Source organism: Passer domesticus, chromosome 1 (assembly GCF_036417665.1).
Source record: "Passer domesticus isolate bPasDom1 chromosome 1, bPasDom1.hap1, whole genome shotgun sequence".
Lineage (NCBI taxonomy): Eukaryota > Metazoa > Chordata > Aves > Passeriformes > Passeridae > Passer > Passer domesticus.
Window position 1 is genome coordinate 4,860,209 of NC_087474.1, and position 18,492 is coordinate 4,878,700.

Here is an 18,492-nt window from a genome sequence, read left to right on the forward strand (position 1 = left end):
TTTGGTGTCCCAGCATGGGAGAGAAGAAGCATTGCAAGACCAAATGGATGCCTACCATTTCTGTCTCTGGAGGGTCTGTGGGAGCATCTGCCCATCAGGAGCTCATGGACAGTCCTAGGGAAGCCCAGCTCAAGCTTCACATAGGTTTATTTTTTGCTGAATCAGAGTTGATTTGTCTTAAACTGCAGAAATCACAACAGAAAAGTAATTTTACACAGCTGTCATGCTGCTGCCTGATGCTGCTCAGAGCAATCTCATCACAGGACGTGCTTCAGCGTCCCAGCTCCAGCATTATTCCAGTTTTATGGTCAGGATCCCTGATTTTATGGTCAGCATCCTTGTGCCCTGCAAGCTGCAACTGCCCCCATAGCCCAGGGTTTGCACACGTGCTCTGGTGCTGCTTCACCACCTCCAGCCAGCATCCCAGAGCATCTCCTGCTCCCTCCTAACCACATTAGCAGGAGGTAATGACGTTGTTGGGATCGAAAGGAAGCAGCAAATTGGATTGTGACCCCCTGGCAGGATGGGTGTGATGGGTGTGCTGTCAGCCAGCACACGCACACGGACCCACACACATGCCCAAGAGGTGACCTGTCCTCACACACACTCCAGGGCTGGGCTCTGCAAACACACTCCCTGCTAATTAGGCAGAGATCAGAAGCGAGCCTCTTAGTCTGCTATGGGAGGTAATGCCATTCGGGGCTAAAAATAAATCTATCAGCTGGAAACTGGATGAATAAGACTGGTTTTAAGGAGGGTGAGGTAATTTTTGAGTTACATCATGCAGCCATGTTGCATCCCATTTGATATAATATGAGAGCATATAGCTCTGCTCTAAAACCATATTTGAGTGAGCAATTTCAGGAAAGAGGACAGAAATTTTTCTATGCCCAAAAAGCTGCTTTATTAACTTCTCCATCCTACAGGGAAGAAGGCATTATTATCCCCAGAAAATCCACCTCCCCAAAATCCCTGCTTACATGTGAAGCTGGAGGTCAGAATTGTGCTGGCTGGAGGGAAATCCCAGTCAGCACACATCTAATTATGCTGCTGTCTTCCAGATCCCACGTAGCAGCTCCTGATAAAAGAATAGACAGGAAAAGTTGAATCAGTTGCAGACTGGTTTATGATTTTGCATTATTAAGCCACTGGGACTGTCAGACAAGCTGAGAGCTTAGTGAGCTGAACTCTCTAAGACCTGCTAAGTACTCAGGAGGCACTATGCAAACCCACAAAACAGGAGCATTAATCATCAGGCAGGCTTGTCAGGATACTCAATACATGAGTGACAGATGAGAACTGAGTGGAAAAGAGGGAAGGGCAAAAAAGTAAGAATTAGGAGCTTTCCACAAACCCCTCCTCAAAATGTCACAGTTCTTTAGAACTTTCCTCCTTTTTTTTTCTTTTCTTTGAACAATCCTTTGTTTTTCATGTCATAAGGGCATATCCATGCTTTAGCACTGATTTCACTGGAATTACTCCATATTTACTGCGGTCTAGCTGCACGGCATTGGCTCTTTATAATAATGTGCCTCATTAGTAGCTACTTACAGTGTAACTGAATTATAGCACATCTAGTTCTGGGCAGTTGCTGCAAAATGGGGCACTGACGTGACACCTAATAAAGCACTTGTTAGAGCCTTCTGGGAGTTACAGTGTTGTATTATTTACGAAGTGCCATTGTGTTTTAAAAAATAGAAGAGCAGATGTTAAAATCTGTTTTATTTACACACTGTCACCAAGGATTAAATCTATTGTCTTGGCTGAGAATATCCCAATCTATGCAATGCATATGTTGGCGTGGAGCATCCCTGGAGGCACAGGGGTCCGGCATGCCAGGGTACTCCAACACCATCTTTGGAGACAGAATGGCTCAAAGGGGATGTGGCCTGGTTTGAACACTGAGACAGATGTTGAAAACTTGGGCAAGAATAAGTAGGGGATTGTGTTCTTCCCAGATCTGACTTCCCACAAAGCTTTTTTGTGATAACTCATGCAGCACTCCTGCTAGCTGAAGAGTGCTCTTGGACAGAGGGACACCTAAACAAACAAGGGCTCCCCTTTGGGACTTTTGGGAACAAACAGATTCTTACCAGATGCTTTTTTGGTTTTTTTGATTTTTTTTTTTCCTAAGAAACAAACCTTTGTATACAAGCTCTGAGTGTGCACTAAAAGAGGCTTTTGCTGTGAGGAGATAAATGCAGAGTAAACCTCAATCTCTGCAGCAGCAGCAACATGCCATAACCACACTTGCTGCTCCTGCTGCTCGGTGCCTGAGGGCAGCACACTGCCTGGAGTCCCAGGGCACCTAGGCAGAGGTGTCTCCTGCCACGTAGGAAGTTTAGCCTGGTCCTGCCCCCAGGCTCTGCCACCAGGCTGCTGCAGCTCCCACCCAGCTGTCACATCCCAGTGCTGCAGAGCCCTCCCTGCCCAGTGTCCCATGAAGGAGAGCCACACCAAGCTAGTATTGGACTGCTGGCAGCCGAGCAGGAGCCTCTCTTGGGGGGGAAAGTGAAAATAAAAATAAATTTTTAAAAAGTGGATTTGGGAGCTCTGAAGACATCCTCCTCCTTGAACTAAAGGGGATCCAGCTTTTCTGAAACCCACACATTGGGGAAGCATCTCTCTTGCCAGGCTGGTGCCCAGGGTGCTGCTGAGGCATTGTTGGGCAGGCAGCTCTTGTGAGCTCCCACACATCCTCAGCCATGGGGCCCATCACTCCCCTGGGCTTATCTCCAGCTCTGAATATCAGATTGGGTGAAGTCACTCCAGTGGAGATATTTTCCTTTTTTTTTTTTTCTTTTCACCAACACATAGAAGCAAGAAACATCTTACCCTGGAAAATGCTGTGTTTTTCAAGGTGATTTGAGCATCCCTGGAGCCCTCCCAACAGGTGTGACCAGCAGTGTCCAACAATGTGAGCTGCTGTAAGCAACCATGGCAGCCCCAGCACCACAGAGGTTGTGCTACAAATGTTAGAATTCCCCTGCCTGAAGCTTTGCTGGATTTTTGAAGAACATCTGAAGTGGAAGCTTGGCTGACCACAAATGTTGACCTAATTAAAGTAAGCACTTCACTGGGAGTGGATTCGTCTCTGGGATTGTCAGAGGAGTTTGGGACTTGTTCTTTGCTTGGGTCCTGCTTGTGCAGTCGTTCACCATCCTCACTTCCCACTGGCCTCCATATTCCCACTGCCCCTCTGTTTTCATCATGGAAGGGAAAACAATTTGCCCCATGAAAATATCACTGACCCCACCCCCAAGCCCCACAAGCCTCTCCCAACCATCATCACTCTCTGAATTCGTGATGACTGCTCCAGGGATTTTGAGAGATAAAAATTTTGCTAAAATAACTCCATAGGCAAAAGGGTTTAATTCATTTTCTAGAGGGAATGAGTTTAAATTGTGAAATGCTTTAAACCCGAGACTGCTTTTACTTCCACAACACTGAAGGAAGGCAAACTAGAAATCCTGAGATGGATTCACTGAAAAAGTTAACGTTTGTACAGGAGGCCACCGGGCGCAGATCTGCCTTTGAAGTTTTCCTTACAAAAAAACCCAAAGAGGTGTGAAAGGGGCAAAGTTTTGGACAGGATTTCACAGTGGAAACCTCCAAAACTATGAATGTAATTAGGATGGCAAAGGCTGGGGTGGGTGTGAGGGTGATGGGAAAGATGTGTGTTGATGTCTTTACAAACAATTCCATGGGTGAGGGGATGGGTGTTGACTTTGAAATGGGTCTTAATCCTTGGTCTCTACCAACATCAAGCCACAGGGTTGTTATAGAGCCTTGACAGTTTGACAAAGGGTCCGTACAAGCCCGAGTTTCTGAACTTTGGGGGAAAAGGGCAAGTTTAAAGGGAAGAATATGTGGTAGGCTGTGCCTTCCTGGAACCTCAGCAATGGGGAAAGGAAGAAGGCAATGTGTGGCTGGGAGTTTGGGATAAAAGGAGGCTGCACCCTCTAAAACCTGAGAGGGAAAACCCCATGGGTGTGTGCTCCAGTGCACAATGTGCCTTTAATTCAAATAAAGTAGCAGGACTCCTCTTTGTGAACACTGACTTTTCAAAGTGGGATTTTCCATACAAGGGCAAGATCAGAGGATCATGTGAGGCTGATGAGAACTATACTGTGCAAGAAGAACCTGGATTCAGGGCTGGATTCAGAGCAGAAACCTGTGCACTGGTGCTGGAAGAGTGCTGTGTGTTTAGGAAAAATTGGGGGAGGAGATAATTATTATTAAATGTATTATTTATTGTATAGTATATCTAATTAAATATTAATTATAATCTATTGTGATTATAATATATGGTTAGTATGCAAGAATATGTTTCAATATTTCATTTTTTTATCTCCCATCCCTCCTGGAAGCAGCCTGCGGACCCCTCAGCATTCAGTAACTTCTTGGCTCAAACTGGAGAACAGCAATTCCCATGCTTCAATGAGAGCAGTGCTGTGACTCTGATGGGTAGGAAAGGCTGTCTCAGAGATAATTTCACATTTCTCAGGCCTGTGGCTGTGTCACACATCCCTTTACACACCACCTGCTGTAGGGTTCTCCTCCCAAATCCTGCTCAGCTCAGAGCTGGGATGTTCAATCAGCTGTTTGAGCACACCACGGGCAGGGAATGCATTTCTCCTCTGCTGAGAGCTCATGAGGACCTCGTAAACTATGTGGGATAAATTAAACCTTGACTCAGTTCCAGTGGCACAGTGAAGCTAAAGTAAGGATGGATTTAATCACAGGATGGTTAGTATGGAGTGACAGCAGGGTCTCCCTTTGCTGTCTTTGCCATAATGTGAAATTATGCTGGAGAGGGGAAGCTGCCTCTTGCAGGTAACACCAAAGAGAGGCCTGGGGAAGATTTATGTAGTCCCTGTTCAGATGGGTACAAACTGCAGTGGTCTCTGTAGGCACACACAAACTTCTTTTGTAGGAACAGCGCTTCAGAGCTCTGATATTTTTCCCCTGAGGCTACCAGCAGGAAAGTGTGACGTTCACTGGTTTCCTAAAGCAGCCCTGTTTGTAAACACAGACTGAGTTTTAGCTTTGGAAAGTTCTCCTTCCATTTGCCAGCAGGTTTAGCCTTGGAAAGCGTTTTGTCGCAGGGAGCATCCGGACGAGGCGGATCTGAGCGGTGACCCTGGCAAAGCTGGGCTCAGGAGAGGATGGCAGGGAGCAGGGGGCACAGGAAGAACAGGGGTATTGATTTCAGACCTGCAGACTCTTGCCAAAGGGAGGCTGTGAGTGCCCTGTCATGCCATGAGCCGCTGTCATTTCCCAGAAGCGAGGCCCTGCCGTGGGCTCCCCTTGCTAATCCGCGAGGCACATTGCCACGCTGTAGGTTTGTTTTGAGGTGGCAGGCAGGGGGGAGGCAGGGAGGAGATCAAATTCTCCTCCTGGGCATGGGCACAGGCACATTGCCCCCTCCTGCCTCTCCAGGATCAGCTGCCTGCACTGGGCTAACATTAAGAGAGCCTCACTAAGTACAACCAGAGGGAGAACGCAGCGGGCGCTTTTCCCCTCTCCAGATCCAGCAGTGCCCCAGGGACAGCACCAAAGAGCTGAACCTGTGAGCAGCTGCCTCCTGTGAAGCCTGCAACATTTGTGACTCAGCTTCTGACTGCTCAGTGCAGGGCAATTCCCCCAAATGGGGAAAAAACCCACTGGGGCTCCCTGATGCAGGTGTCCCAGGGGAGGAGCTGTGGCCATCAGTCCCAAGGGGCTCCATGGGGACTTGTGGCAGGTTTTCAGACCAGGTGAGTGCTACAACCACCCCCACAACATTCCCCAGGCACGTCCAAGCTGACCTTTATCTCACTGAATCCACAGTGGACCACCACCATCACCCCAAAGAGAACCCCACCACCCTCACCCCAAAGAGAATCGTGGGGAGAATCACCAGGGATGAACTTGACCCGCTCGTGCTGCTAATGACTATGTGTGTGCAAACACTGCCCTCTGCCTCCTGCAGGAAGGCTTTATTGCTGGGTTGGGCACCTGATGGGTTTTTAATTTTCATCTCCTATGATTACAGAGATTCCTCCAGCCTGGCTGCATGCCAGCACACAAAATGTTGAGAGCAAAACGCTGCCGTGCCCAGCTTGGCACTGGTAGTGCCAGCCCAAATACTCAGAGCCATGTGGTGAGTGGGCTGTAAAATTCTTCAGCCCTACAATAAGGAAAACCTGGAGATTTTCTTATGTGTCTTATGAAAGGGAGAAATTTGGGCTTGTTTCACCCTTTAGGCTCCTTGTTTTCCAGCATTTTTCTCCTAGGGGAAAGGTTAGGAACATTTTTGTTGCTTTTAACTAAGTTGAATCTCTCAAGGGAAGGGGAAAATAAAATGCCACCAGACCTAAATACCCCACCAGAGACACCTGGCTCTGATTCCCAGAGCATTCCTGGAGGACCAGCAATGTAGATAAGCACAGCAAAGCCAAAGTTGAGCAAGGAAATGTGGGAGTAGGGCGATGAAATGATGTCTCCCAAAGTGACAGCTGGCCCAGGGCATGTCCAGAAGTCAAATGTGTGCTTCTGTCTGGAGCACAGAAGAAGTCCCCAAGCCTGCTTGGCTTGCAGGCTGTTCTCAGCTGGCCCCAGGAGGGTACATGAGCTGAGTCCCATTGTTGATGCCCCTGGACCTCTTGTGGGGTGCCCATCACCCAAAAGTCATCTCTTCCCTCCACCCCATGAAGGGCAGCACAGACAGAACCTCCCAGGGACTTCCAGCAGGAGGGGGGAAATGTCACATTTTGGGAAACCCCCTTGGCCTTTTATCTGCACCATGAATGGCCCCTGATAGTGTCAGGCTGGAAGGGGCACCAAGGGCAGGGAGGCAGATCCTGTGAAGAGAAGAAAACTCATGGAGGATGCACACAAACTGCTCACAAACCAGCCCATAAGAGGAGTTGGATCTCCCAGGCACGGCCTGTCCTTCCTCAGCCTTTGGTTTCTCCACTGAAGGGGCAGCTCTGCTCCCATTTCATGCTGTTTTGTCATGGAGGATATCACAGGGAACTCTCCTCTAAAGAATGCATCCTTTTTTTTTCTTTTTTTTCCTCCCCCTTTCTGTTCAATAAAACTGCATTTTGACTTTAGGGTGAAGATTTGGATCAATTCTCATTTTCTACAAAATGATTCTCTCTTATACACCAAGGAATAGAATTGAAAATGTAATCTATCTTGTTGAGAGGTAGAGTCAGGGTCATGAAAATTAACCCCCAAGTGCCATTTAGTGTGTCTTTTCACATGCCAGCAAATAACAGAGAACATCTTTGGATTGTTAAACAGCAATTTAGTAAAAAATACAATCAGTTTTGCCCAGACCCCTGAAGGAATCCTGCCACCAATTCACTTTTCCTCCACAGTGTAAGAATAACTTAAAACAGCCATGATTTGCTAGCAAATACTCTTGCCAGGTGAAAATTGGGATCTGGGTGACTTCATCTCACAGCATTATATTCTGATATTTGGCTATATAAATTGAAGCAGGACTGGATTCCTTTAATTCAACAATTTCACTTTCAGAATCCATAGGATTAAAAATTGAAAAAAAAATGGAATAAAATGCTATGAATGCTCTCATTTAAGGCCAGGAAAATGTGACATTTTAAAATTAGTCAGTTTGATGAAGAGAAAATGAGGTGTAGCCGGGCCAACAGAGAAACATTTGAGGAGACACTGCCCTGATCTTGCCTTCAGATTTATAATTTGGATTTCATACTGCCAGCAGGGGTACTGGAGGCAGACATTTAATTCAGCATGTCACTTGGACAGCTGTTACTGCTGATCACCAGAGATGAAGTTCATAAAGGAGGCCTGGGCTGGATAAATGGGCAATGTGATCCACCAGGGTGTGCAAGAAATGTTGGGGTTTGTGGATGAGGAAGGAGGATGTCGAAATCTTTCTTCACTGAAAGGGTGGTCAGGCACTGGAACAGGCTGCCAGGGAAATGGTGGAGTCATCATCCCTGGAAATGTTCAGAAAATGGGCAAGTGTGATGCCTGGGGACATGGTTTAGTGGTGGACCTGGCTGGGCTGGTTTAGTGGTTGGACTTGATGACCTCAGAGGTCTTTTTCAACTTTATTATTCTCTGAAATAGGACAAGACCTAGGAATGGCTCCTCCTGGTGCAAAGGGTTTGTGTCAGCACCAAGACACACCGATGGATCAGCTGTAAAAAGCAGCTGGAATCTCATCTGGATGTCAGGCTGATGGGGCCCTTCTGTGAAATTCATTCAGCAATTGTCTGTCAGGGGTTTGACCCAGCACTTTGTTCTCTTTAAACCAAGGAGAGTCTGCTTTCCTTTGCTTTGTGCTTTCCATTTGGACTGATTACTTAAAGCAAGGGAAAAAATGTTACTCAGGAGGTTTCTGGTGACGGATGGCAGAAGTTTATACTTTGTGAACCAGGCTGGTCATGTCTCAATATGCTGTTTTCAGGATCTGCATGGTAACACAGGGACTGTGATGCACCACAGCAGTGATGTGGGGAGCAGGCAGGGAAAAGATTTTTGTTAAAACCTCAAGGCTTCAATTCTTTGGGAAAAAAAAAAGGAAACAAAAAATAAACAAAACCCAACGAAGGCAATCAAGCAAAAACAACAACAAAGCAAAGAAACAAACAAACAAATAAAAACCAACAAGAAAACCCCCACCAGAAGGAAGGAATTTTCACAGTGGTACTGCAAACAAAGTAGCCACGTTGACAAAGAAAAGAGCCTTTGGATTCCATTCAAATGATGCATAAAGGAGAAAATTTTGAAAGCAACTCAACCGATTTTTATCCTCAACTCTGAACTACATAGAAGAAGTCAGCTCTAAATGACTATTCTTTTATTTGGCACTTAAGTTCCTATAGCTCTTGAGAAAGTCTAGGATATCTTTGTTCTAGGGTTTAAAAACGTCAAATAAAAAAACCCTCACAAGAGCTTCCAGGCTGAAGGAAAGAAAACATTTAATAACAGGTGCAGTGGATTACAGGGAAATGATGAAGTGGTATCTGTCAGCATCGTGGCCATGATACTCGTCCATCAAAGACTTAATTACTACCCAGGGCTCTCTTGCAGCAAGGCAAGTTCAAAGGAGGGCAATGAGGGCACTTTACAGATATTTCTAGGTGCCTGTAGGGAAACACAAAGTTGCTTGTTCAAAAATTTTATGCGTGACAAGGAGAAGGTGTGGGGCACGTTAGAGCTGGGAATTAGAGGCAGAAAGAAACAGACAGGAGAGGTCTTGAAAACACAATCTGACTTCTCTGCCTGATGCAAAAGGAAGGCAAAGCAGGAGAAAGTTAAAAGCAGAGAGGTGTGCCAGCTAACACAAAAAGGATGGTGAAATGCAGAGTAGGGCTCTGCTTGCCACAGGCCAGGGAAAATACTGCTGCAAATTTGGATAATGCAAATTTGGAGCAAACTTTAGCCTTTTAGGTCTGTGGGAGCATAGGCGAGGTTGTGTCTGCTGGATGGTAGGAAGAACAAACCAGAAAGAACAAGAAACAACTTGTGTAGGGAGAGATTGGAGGGGTAGAAGAAGATTCTTATTAAGGGCATTGATAGGAACCCAGTTCAGAGATTTGCCGGGGATGGAGTCAGCAGCTGAGTTTGGATATCCAAATGCCAGTGAGATAGCTCAGCCCTGAGAATCAGAGGAACATTTGAACACCTCCCTGCCTTTCTCTGCCGTCTCCACACTCAGCAAGCGCATCCCTGTGGAACAAAACCCGGCAGAGCCGCCAGCGTGCCCGGGGCAGAGGCACCTGTGGGTGGGAGACGTTTGCCCAAAAACCACCCACTGTCACACCCATGGGTGACAAGGAGAGATGCCACCCAGCACAAAGGCAGCAGCCTCCCCACGTCCCTGGAGGCTGTGTCCCAAAGCACGCTGGTGTCAGCTTTTCCGCTCCCGCTCGGGTGCTGCTCCAGCACTTCAAAAGGGGCTCTTGGAGTGGCACTGCTGCAGCCACCGAGCAAGCCCTGCTGTCTGTCTTCAGGGATAAGATAAGACATCAAAGTGATTGATTCCCAGCTCTCCACGTCAAAGCAGAGTGTGGGGGCTGGTGACAGCCCACGCATCCCCCCATCCTGCAGGAGTGTGGCTGCATGTGGGGAGGGCTGTCAGATTCCCAATGGCTTCTCTTTTTTTGTTCTTTTCTTTTTCCTTTTTTTTCTTTTCCCCCAACTTTATCTGTTTCCTGTTGGCAAGCAAGCTTAATTTGTGCTTTTGAAAGTACTTTTTTACCTTTAAATAACAATAAGAAACGCCCACGGAAAAATGTCTTGGTGCCCTGACAAGCAGATTTTCAATGGGAAATTGTGACCACCCAGCAGCAAAAAATGATGATTATAGGCACATAATCCATTCTATCAGTCCACCAATCACCCCAGCATGAAATGGCCCCATTAACACCCCCCAAGACCTAATCATTCACCTTCCTCTAATACCCTGTCAAATAAACAGCTCATGGAAATGCCTCTTATTTTTGCTGGATGCAAAATCCTGCCTGCTAGCCGGTGGAAAAATGAAGGAAAGTTGTAGAAAAGAACTACTCCCTGGTTTATTTTAAATTTCCTGGCAGATAGATGTTGATGGTCTACTTGAGAAGCAGCTGTCAGGCTGTTTTGCCCTCCCTCTCCACTCTCCTTGTTGCCTAATACCCGTGGTATCATCCCTCCTCAGCAGCACTGGGAGGAATACGTTTGTCACACTGCAAACCCGAAGAGAATGAGGACATCTCTTATCAGAGCTGAGCCACCCTGAGAAGGTGCTGGCTGATGGGAGATAGGAAGAGGCTTGTTTGAGGGACCTCTGAAAGCTCCTTATGGCCTCTTGTGAAGTATCCAGATACAGGCTGCCTCAGGGTGACTGAGACTGTGCTTAACATGTGAGTTTTTAACAGCAGAAAGGAAAATGCATTGTCCCTGCTTCCCCCCACAGGGACTTCTGGGCTGCCACAAGGTTCCAGGTTTATGGTTCTCTTGGCTGATGGATATTCCCACCTAGGAGAACTCAGCTTGCTGTGTTGATATGGCATTTTTAGGGACTCCTGCAGGCTGGTTTGTTCAGCCTGGAGAAGGGGAGACTGAAGGGAGATCTCATCATGGTCTGCAGCTTCCTCACAAGGGGAAGCAGAGGGGCAGGCACAGATTTCTGCTCTCTATGACCAGTGAAGGGATGCAAGGGAAAGCATGAAGTTGTGTCAGGGGAGGTTTAGGCTGGATATCAGGAAAAGGTTCTTCACCCAGAGGGTGGCTGGGCACTGGAACAGGCTCCCCAGGGCAATGGTCACAGCACAAAACCTGACAGAGATCAAGAAGTGTTTGAAAAATACTCTCAAGGCACATGGTGTGAATCTGGGGGTGTCCTGTCAGGGCCAGGAGTTGGACTCGATGATCCTTGTCCATCCCTTCCAGCTCAGATTATTCTGTAATTCTGCTGCTTGAGTGAAGGTCCCAAGCCAATGTTTCTTTCACACCCTTCACATTGTGAAGGCCCCATTCCTGGGGCCCACTCATAGACACATATGAAGCCACAAAATTAGGAAACTACTTGGGAAAATGCAAGTCTTTGTGCAAAACAGAGTATGGAGGTAAATAGAGTGGTCCTGGAAAGCCAGAGTTGAATAAATCCCACTTGTTTTTCATTGAAGAAAGACACTGTGCTGGGACATCAAGCTCCTTAAACATGGTGGAATGAGGATGTGCTGCCTACTGTCCTAAAGTCACCTCTGGCCGCACAGCAGTGACCAAATAAATGTGAGGAATCAAGTCCTGAGGCTGCTGGACCGGCAGAGGAGGGAGGGGAAAAAAAAACAAAAGAAAGAAAGAAGTGTTACAATCGGTTAAGCAGCAGAATTCCTTCCCAAGGAGGCAGTCAGTAAGGCAGGAACACTGGGTACAAACAGCCTGGAGGAACACGCCGGTGGCGTTTGCGCTCTTCCATTAGCGCGGAGGGACGGCCCAGCCGGACACGCGGGGTCACTTTCCACTGGGGCTCTTCCCAATCAACAGCTCAACCAACAGGTGCAGCCTGGTGTTTAAATCTGCACAGGGCCAGTGGAGAGCTGCCAGAGCAGCGAGGAGAGGAAGGGCGGCGGAGATGAAAGCGGGGCCAGCGGGTTCCAGGCAGGGACAGCGAGGAGCAGAGAGCTGCAGCCCAGCCCCAGCACCACGGCTGCTGGATATCCCTGTAACATGAGTGGGGCGTCTGGGCACAATCACAAGAGGTCAAGTATCCGCCTCAGAAAGCTGTGGAAACCACGGGAAGTGATTATTAATAGCCAGAGCAGAGAGCTGAGGGCTTGGCAGGTGGTTCTTACACAAGAGGGATGTACCTGTTTTGCTGGGGAAAGCAAGGTCTTGCCCCTTGGTGCTGTCAATCAGGCCCTTTCTCTCTGGCAGAGGAGGTCTCTGCTGCAGGAAAAATACAGCGGCACTGGTTGGGTGTTTAGTATATATTTTCAAGAGATGAGGTGAACTCCATTGATATCAGAAGGCTAATTAATTACATTATTATACTATATTGTTCTATACCATATTATACTATATTATATTACATCTAAACTGAATCTGCCAAGCACTCAACTCTGCACACAACTGCACAGAACTGCACAGAATCTCGTGACTCTCAGCCAACACACACACACTTGGCCCTGATAGGCCAAGGAAACAAAACACCATCACTTTGGGTAAACAATCTCCATATTGTACTTTTGCACAAACACAGGCACAGCACATAAGACAAGAATTGTTTTCCTTTCTCTGAGGTTCAGAGAGTGTGAATCTCAGAAATCCTTGGGAAGAATTGTGCCTTGCATTTCTCTGTGAAGAGAAATGTGGTGACAGGATGTGTGTCCTGCTCTGCCCCAGCCTTTATGTGAAACCATGGACAAAGCCTCCCCATGCCATCCCATTTTCCCATCCCTCATAAGCAAATGATTATTGATTATTTTCTCTCTTTCTCTTGTGGCCAAGCATTGGACTGATGAGGCACATGGGAATCCTGAGGAAGATGGTTTTCAAAGAAGCCCAGGAGCCTTGGGTTTTAATGCCCTGCCTCACAACTTCTCAGCTGTATGGGAAAAATCTGATTTTCTTACCCATAAAAATGCAGGTATGGGACATGCCTTGGAGTAGAGAGGATCTTCCTGAAGAACTAGACCTCCACTTTCAGCAGGCATGAGATCCAGCAGCAAATTCTGCTTTGGGCTGGGTGTCACACATCACAGGAGACACCAGGCCACAAGACAGTATTTTGGTCACCAGTATCAGCAGTTTCAGAGCTTTCATCCAAACCAAGGCAGGAGCAAGACCATTTCCTCTCTCTGGATGGGTGACTTCCCATGCAACAGCCTTGTTTCTGCAATCCTGTCCTTAGTTTGTCTCCCTATTTTGGCCTTCTGTATTTAATCTAGAATTCAGTTACCTGAAATACCCAATTTTACAATAATTTCCTATCCTGGGAGACACCAGAATGTAACAGATTGATGCAGAATTCTCCTCAGTAAAACACAAATCATTTTCAAAATGGTTTAGTTTTCGGGGGAAAGAGGACATGGGACCAAACTCCACCCAGGAGCAGCCCCAAGGATGATGCCAGATTTCAGGAAACCCCCTGAGGATGATTCCAGATTTGGGACAAGTTAGTTCTCTGGTCAGAAAAGTTTCTTTCTCCCTGGGGTAAGGATGAGAAAGGTGTAGTGTGTGTTCCTTCAGGGGGGTTGGGGTGGCAGATGCATCCCTGATGCTTTTTTCTTTGAAACAACTCTTTCTCCTCCACTCTTGTGGAAAAAGAGCTCACAAAACCTGCATTTCCACGGCACCCTCATGACTCTTGTAGTCTGAAGTCCAGAACTGTTATCCCAATGCATAAAAAAAATGTAGATGTAAAATGATGAGAAAATCCCCCATTTGCTAGGCAATAAATATGATCAGTGCTGCTTTGTTTGCTCTGAGAGTCTGTAAAAAAAAAAGGCCCCTAAAAATTTGAAAAATGTAGATTACCAGCAAACCTTAAAGGTCATCTTGACACATAAGGTGTTTAATGAATTCTGGATTGATCCTTTTCTTAGTTCTTCTGGAATTGGATTATAATGATTGTATTTGCACAGTCTTTCTTTTGTTGGTTTTTTGGTGGTTTTTTTTTTGGTAACAAAGTGTTTTGTTTCATTAAATAAACTGGGGGCATTGCTTCAGAAAGTTTTAATTGCAACTAAAATATGAATGTAGACGTTGCAATAATCCAGCTCCATTATTGTTTCAGAATTCAAGTAGTCTGACATACAAGAAAAGAAAGTAAATTCAGCTTTGAATGTAAGGCTATGTAAATTTGGCATTTTTTGACTTCAGGGGACATTTATCAGCAGATTATTTTTGGGGAATTTATGCAGGTATGACTAGATTGCATTTTTAAAGAGATTGTGTACAGACACCAAAATAAATGGTCAGTGCCTGTGATTGTCCACTGAAGATCCACTAATAATGTAGGTCTAAGCACTTGAAGAAACCCAGATCCAGGGCTTCCTTACACAGAAGGCATGACATTTTTATAAATGCTTAAATCTACACAGGAATTATCACTAATCCAATTTCCAAGAGCTACATTGAAAATGTTGCTTATTTAAAATTGCTGTTCAGCAATTCCTTAATTACAGTTTACAAAAGCCTGAGTGTGCAGAACTCCCACTGGAAGACCTGTAATTTTTTGGCAAAGGGCAGAATTGAAGACGTGGCACTTTTTTCACGCTCCTGTAAGACAGCCTAGGGAACTTTCTGCCATTCAGCCCTCCTGGTCCTACACAAAGGCACCAAACCTCTCCAGATTCTGTGTGCAGCTCCCTCATGCCCATCTCAAGGCTGCAGGGTCCATGAGATGTCAGGGAAATAAAAAGTTAGGATGGATATTGTAGTGTTTAACCCAGGTGAGCCAGGTTAAATCCAGGTTTCCAGGAGGATTTATGTCCTAGCACAAACTGCAGCAGTTAGTCCTGTAAAAAGTGTGAAGCTTCTGAAGCCTTACTTTCTCTTCATCACTTGAATAATACAGGCTTCTCCTTAGCCAGACTAAATGGGATTATAATTGAATGTTTCCTTTAAAAAAATCAATGGCATGGAAACGACAGGGTCAGTGCTGCCTGAGCCTGTGCTCCATCCTCCAAAAAGATGGCATGCACCCCCCAAACCATCCATATGAGCAGTGCAGCTCTAGTCTAATTATCTTTATCATGATATTCTCCTGAAATCTGCATTCAGCTCTCATTTCCTTGGGCTATGGGTAGGCACACACTTGGGGAGCAGGCAGGGAATTATAAATGTTGCAGCTGGTGCCCATCACCTCACAAAAAAAAGCTTGGGAATGCTGCAGGAATCGCTGGGCACATCCTCATGACCTTCCCTCACCATGCAGAAAGGCAAATCAGATGATCACTGTGGTGTCTTCTTGTTTCTGTCCTTGCTAAAATAAAAGTCACCCTGTTCCTCACCCCGTGATTGGCTCCCAAAGGCAAGGGCTGGCTCTCACGTGGCTCCTCCAAAAACCCACGCACTGCAGTTTGGATGGGCTTGTGCCTGCCCTGATCTGATTGCAGGAGACAGCCAGCTGTGGATCTGCTTGGGATGGGGCTGTCTTTGAGGGCTGGCCTGGTTTTTGCTCTAAACAGAGAAAAAAATATCCCTTAAAATGAGTCTGAAGGGCCAGGACTCGATGCGAGCCCTCGGCTGCTTTGGCACAAGCTTCACCCATCCACAAACAGAGCTGTGCCTCACACTTGGCTTCAGGCACCCTTTGTCTCCCAGTTTCAGCCCTTCCTGGCAGAAGGGGTGCCCTAAGCAGTAGTTTCATGGTGGTGGGGTCCCAGCACAACTTGGATACCCACCAGGAATGTTTCTGCTCCATCTCCTCTCCATGGAAGGGATGGGTATTCCCAGCTCAGCTTCTGCAGGTGGTTCACAGTGCCATCTGCAGCTACAGGGCTCTGCTCCTGCATTTTTCTGCCCTTTCCCAGGCCCAAAAACTATATCCCTTCACCTGCCCCTTCTCAGTAATTCCCTGTGCACTGCCTTGGGCCACGGGGCTGATTCTGAGCGTGTGCTGTGTGCTGTAATTCCTGCTGGTTTTCCTTCCTGTGCCCCAACAGGGACACATCGTGTTGTTCCCCCAACCAAATCCGATTTGCCATGCATGCTCTTGGCTCTTTTCTGGGTTTCCTGGCCCCCTCTGCTGCACCTCTGCAAATCTGTCCCCTTTTCCTACACATCCCCTCTGCTCTCCCACATCATTCCCCTCACTGTCCAGACTTACCAAATGTTGAAGCTCTGGCTCAAACAGGGACATTTTCAAGCTGTGTGAGCACTCTAGAGTTAAATCTCTCTCCAGACTTCCCTTTTATTTTTTTTTCTTTACCCAAAATAAGGATGTCTTTTTCTGGTTAACTCATAATGTCTGCATCCCTCTTTGCTCCCAGCTACAGCTGAGCCACTTCCCAGTAGTAACAGAGAGAGAAGAATTCTGTGCAGTGTGAGCAGGAGAGACAAGGGCTGCTGTGCAGCAGCATCTGCTTCTGGAGCTACTCCACATCTCCCCTGCCCCTTCTCAACTGAGCAGAGCTTGCATGGGTGACTCAGAGCTAAAAAAGGTGTGTGCCCAGTTCTGTCTGCACAGCAGAAATCTAACCCTGTGCTGTGGAGCTGGAAACTGAAGAATTTATACCAAGGTCAAAATGCAGTTATCCCTTTCAGATTTACTGCCAATTGAGTGAGGATGGATATCAGTCATCTTCCAGGTCATCACAGCCTTTCTCCAACCATTGCTTTCCAAGCTTTGTTTTCCCAACTTGAGGTCCAAGCTATTTCCAAAATATTGCAGTAAGGCAGTTGGGGACACTGATGCCAGTTTAACCAATATAATGAAGAAAACCTTTAAAAAGTATTTTCCTTTCCTTTCCTTTCCTTTCCTTTCCTTTCCTTTCCTTTCCTTTCCTTTCCTTTCCTTTCCTTTCCTTTCCCCTTCCCCTTCCCTTCCCTTCCCTTCCCCTTCCCTTCCCTTCCCCTTCCCTTCCCTTCCCTTCCCTTCCCTTCCCTTCCCTTCCCTTCCCTTCCCTTCCCTTCCCTTCCCTTCCCTTCCCTTCCCTTCCCTTCCCTTCCCTTCCCTTCCCTTCCCTTCCCTTCCCTTCCCTTCCCTTCCCTTCCCTTCCCTTCCCTTCCCTTCCCTTCCCTTCCCTTCCCTTCCCTTCCCTTCCCTTCCCTTCCCTTCCCTTCCCTTCCCTTCCCTTCCCTTCCCTTCCCTTCCCTTCCCTTCCCTTCCCTTCCCTTCCCTTCCCTTCCCTTCCCTTCCCTTCCCTTCCCTTCCCTTCCCTTCCCTTCCCTTCCCTTCCCTTCCCTTCCCTTCCCTTCCCTTCCCTTCCCTTCCCTTCCCTTCCCTTCCCTTCCCTTCCCTTCCCTTCCCTTCCCTTCCCTTCCCTTCCCTTCCCTTCCCTTCCCTTCCCTTCCCTTCCCTTCCCTTCCCTTCCCTTCCCTTCCCTTCCCTTCCCTTCCCTTCCCTTCCCTTCCCCTTCCCTTCCCTTCCCTTCCCTTTCCCTTCCCTTTCCTTTCCTTTCCTTTCCTTTCCTTTCCTTTCCTTTCCTTTCCTTTCCTTTCCTTTCCTTTCCTTTCCTTTCCTTTCCTTTCCTTTCCTTTCCTTTCCTTTCCTTTCCTTTCCTTTCCTTTCCTTTCCTTTCCTTTCCTTTCCTTTCCTTTCCTTTCCTTTCCTTTCCTTTCCTTTCCTTTCCTTGTTGAAAACTCTGCTTTTCCTTTTAAAAGACCAGTAACTATTAAAATCAGATGTTCTGTAGCCCCCATGGCTCTAGGATGGGCTATTATTGCCCAATCCATGTTACAGCACATAACCTCAGCAGCACCAAGGAATTTTTTTTCCCTTTCACCTCCAGGCTGATGTTACCCACGAGCTGATGGAGGGAAATGCAAAAGCTGGTGTTTGATTTTGGGGTGAGCTTTTTGGGGGACCGTGTGCCACTTGCTTTGCCACTGAGCAAGGCAAAGCTGTCTCTCCACATCCCCTGCAGCTCTTGGCTGCCTTGGTACCCGTGATAACCCCAGCAGCTGCCCAGGCTCCTTCAGACAGTGCCTTGGCTCAGCATCCATCCCCTGGGCTCTCCAGGAAAAGGGTTATTAGAGAGAACATGCTTCCCTTCAACTTCCCCTGGCTCGCTCAGGCTTGGAAATTCTCCATTCACAGCTGGCTGTAGCAAAGGTCAGGGCTTTTCTGTCGGCTTTTTTTTCTTCCCTGTCTCCAGCCTGGGGAAAAGCAGCAGAACCACAGGTGATGCAATTTGATTAGAATTTCCTGAGGCTTAAATTAAACAGAATTATTTATCAAATGTCCCAGCCATTAGCCCTGTCTCTAGTAACTGCCACGCCAGGACCTCTCCCTCTCTCCTCCCACATGCATTTCCCTTTCCTTCCAAAGGCTCAGTGAGAAAATAAAATAAAATAAAA